Consider the following 3,938-nt stretch of genomic DNA (forward strand, 5'->3'; position numbering starts at 1 on the left):
CTTTTATATCATCCAGAAATAAAGACACATGCACTGAGCTGTGGTGTCAGGGTCCGTGTGTTTGTTTGGTGTGTATATAGATTATAGTGAGTCTATCAGTGTTTGTGTGTGTTACAGTGTTTGTAATAAGAACTGTTATTACTTAGGTTTATACTGGGTGCAAATAACAGAAATCATCTTGCTCTAACTTGGGCCCAAAGACAACATGGTTGGTCCTTGTAGCCAAATACGGAGGTGAAGGGCAAAGGTGCCTCTTGATTTCAAAGTCTTCAAGTTACCATTTCTTTCTGGGACCAGCGATCTCTACACAACGGAAATATGTCACCCATTCATTTCAAAGTTTCTATCATCAGCTTTGTGCCCAAAGTCTAAAAGTTCTAGAGAAGGGCTGTGATTGGTCCGTCAGTGGATCAGTTAACATGGCCTGCAGAATAGTCTACTATGATTGACTCCACAGGGGAGGAAGAACCAGCCCTGGACGAATGAACACCACCAGGGAGGTGGAACTGTCTAAAAACATAGAAGTTGCCATCTGACCCCACAGGATTGGAGTAAGAGAATTAATTTTTTTCTGAGAAATGAGCTGGTGATATAGATGTCTAGGAGTAGAAATGACATAAATCCATAGCTGAGCGTGGTGGTGCATGCTTGTAATCTTGGGAGGCTGAGACAGGAGGATCCCAGGTTCAAAGCCAGCCTTGGCAACTTTTCGAGGCTCTCAGCAACCTAGTGAGACCCTGTTTCCAAATAAATAAAATCGGGCTGGGAGTGGTAATACATGCCTGTGATTCCAGTACTTAAGAGGCTGAGACAGAAGGATCACAGGTTTCGCCGGGCGTGGTGGCGCACGCTTGTAATCCCCGCGCTTGGGAGGCAGAGACAGGAGGATTGCGCAGGTTCGAAGCCAGTCGCGTGCGCTGGCTTAGGAGACCCTGTTTCCAAATAAAAAAATGTAAAAATAGGTCTGGGAGTGTAGCCCGGAGATAGAAGGGCTTCTGGGAACCCCAGTACCACCAAAACAAAAAAACAAACAAAAAAAAAAAAAAGAAGAAGAAGGATCACAGGTTTAAGGCCAGCCTGAGCAACTTAGCAAGGACCTCAGGAACTTAATGAGATCCTTTTTTAAAATAATAAGAGCCTTGGGGGCCAGGAGGTAGTTCAGTGGCAAAGCGCCTGCTTTGCAGGTGTGGCATTCTGGGTTCGATCCCTGGTTCCAAAAAAAGACAAAATAAATAAATAAATAATAATAATAATAATAATAATAATAGCCAGACATAGTGGTGCACACTTGTAATCCCAGTACTTGGGAGGCTGAGACAGGAGGATCCAGGTTCTCAGCCAACCTCAGCTACTTAGTGAGGACCTCCACAACTTAGTGAGACCCTGTTTCAAAATAGTTAAAAATAGGGCTAGGAAAGCCAGGTGTGGTGGCACACACTTGTAATCCCAGCATTTGGGAGGATGAAACTGGAGGATCTGACTTCGCGGCCAGCCTCAGCTACTTAGTGAGGCCCTCTGCAACTCAATGAGATCCTATTTCAAAATATAAAATAAAGCAGGGTGTGGTGGCGCACGCTTGTAATCCCCGCACTTGGGAGGCGGAGACAGGAGGATCCCGCAGGTTCAAAGCCAGCCATGCTGGCTTAAGAGACTCTGTTTCCAAATAAAAATATAAAATAGGTCTGGGAGTGTAGCCCGGAGGTAGAAGGGCTTCCAGGAACCCCAGTACCACCAAAAAAAAGATAATAATAATAAAGTAAAAATAAAATAAGCCGGGCATGGTGGCGCATACTTGTAATCCCAGAATTTGGGAGGCTGAGACTGGAGGATCGCGGTTCGTGGACAGCTTCAGCTACTTAGTGAAGCCCTCCGCAACACTTAGTGAGACCCTGTTTCAAAAAAAAAAAAAAATACGGCAGGGGGTATAGCTTGGAGGTCGATTGCTCCTGGGTTCCATCCCCAGACCTGCAAAAAAAAAAAATAATAATAATAATAATAATAATAAATAGGGCTTGGGGTGTAGCTTGGAGGTAGAATGCCCCTGGTTCCATCCCCAGTACTGGGGAAAAAAAAAAAAAGGCTGGGAGTGGTGGTGCATGCTTGTAATCCCAGCATTTGGGAGACTGAGACAGGAGGATCGCAGCATGAGAATAGCCTCAGCTACCTAGTGAGGCCCTTTACAACTCAGTGAGACCCTGTTTCAAAAAACTTGAGAATAAAAAATAGGGTTGGGGGTATAGTTCGAAGGTAGTTTCAATTCCCTGTACCACAAAAATATAACTAACTAACTAAATAAATAAATAATAAAAAGGCTGGAGGTATATTTTGGAGGTAGAATGCCCCTGTGTTCAATCTTTAGTACCAAAGAGGGTGGGGGGAGAAAAGAAATAGGGTCTCACTAAATTATCAACACCTGCCTCAAACTTCAAACTTGTCATCTTTCTGTCTCTGCCTCCTAAGTACTGGGATTGTAGCCATGTACCATCATGTCTGGCTGAGGCTGGCTTTGAACCTGCAATCTTTCTTTCTCAGCCTCCTCAGTAATGGGATTAAAAGTATGTACCACCATGCCTGGCTCCTATTTATATATTTTATTTTAAGTAGTAGAGGTTGAACCCAAAGGCATTCTACCTCCAAGCTACATGCTCAACCCTACTTTATTATTTATTTTGAAACCGAATCTCACTGACTTGCTGAGGCTGGCCTCGAACCCACAGTCCTCTTGTTTCAGTCTCCCATGAACTCGTATTACAGGCATCTGCCACCATGCCTGACACTATTTATATATTTTATTTTTATTTTGCAATATTGGGGATGAAACCCAGAGACTACCTCTGAGCTACACCCCCAGCCCTATTTTTTATTCTTTATTTTGAAACAGGGTCTCACTGAGTTGCAAAGGGCCTCACTAAGTAGCTGTGGCTGTCCTCGAACCGCGATCCCCCGTCTCAGCCTCCCGAATGCTGGGATTACAAGCGTGCACCACCACGCCCGGCCTTATTTATGTATTTTAAATTAGAGGTTGGCAAACTTTCTGCCACGAACCAGATAGTAACTATTTTTGTTTTGTCAGCCAATGCAGTCTCCATCATACTAACTGTAGTGGTGAGAAAGAAACCCAGACTGTGTACATGAATGAGCTGGGCTCTGTCCAGAGAGAGCTATTTATGGATACTGGAACTTGAATTTCTCATAATTTTCATATGTCTTGAAATAGTAATGTTTAGATTTCTTTTGAATCCATTAAAAATATACACCACATTCTTGTGAGCCATACAAAAGCAAGCTGCAGATAGATTGGGCCCACCGTGGTAGGTGGCACACTCTTGCTTTAAATAGAAGGAATCGGGCTAAGTGTGGTGGTATAGGACTGTAATCCCAGTGCTTGGAAGCCTTAGGCAAGAGGATTGCAGGTTCGAGGACAGCCTCAGCAAGTAGAAAAACTTCTCAGTAACCTAGGAAGACCCTGTTTCAAAACAAAACAAAACAAAAAGGGATGTAGCTCTGAGGAAGAGTGCTTCAGGGTTCAGTTCTCAGTATCAAACAAAAAATAAATAGAGCCGACATGGTGGCGCAGGCTTGCAATCCCGGCATTCAGGAGGATCTCAGTTCACAGACAGCCTCAGCTACTTAGCGAGGCCCTTAGCAACTCAGTGTGACCCTGTTTCAAAAATAAAAAGACTCGATGCCGGGCGTGGTGGCATACGCTTGTAATCCCAGCATTCGGGAGGCTGAGACCAGAGATCGTGGTTCACGGACAGCCTCAGCTACTTAGTGAGGCCCTCTGCAACTTGGTGAGACCCGGTTTCAAAATAAAGAATAAAAAATAGGGTAGGGGAGGTAGCTTGGAGGTCGAATGCCCCTGGGTTCCATCCCCAGACCCGCAAAATAAATAAATAAATAATAAAATAAAAAGCCTAAAAAATAGGGCTGGGAGT

This window comes from Muscardinus avellanarius, assembly GCF_963383645.1.
Source record: "Muscardinus avellanarius genome assembly, chromosome: 10".
NCBI classification, from domain to species: domain Eukaryota; kingdom Metazoa; phylum Chordata; class Mammalia; order Rodentia; family Gliridae; genus Muscardinus; species Muscardinus avellanarius.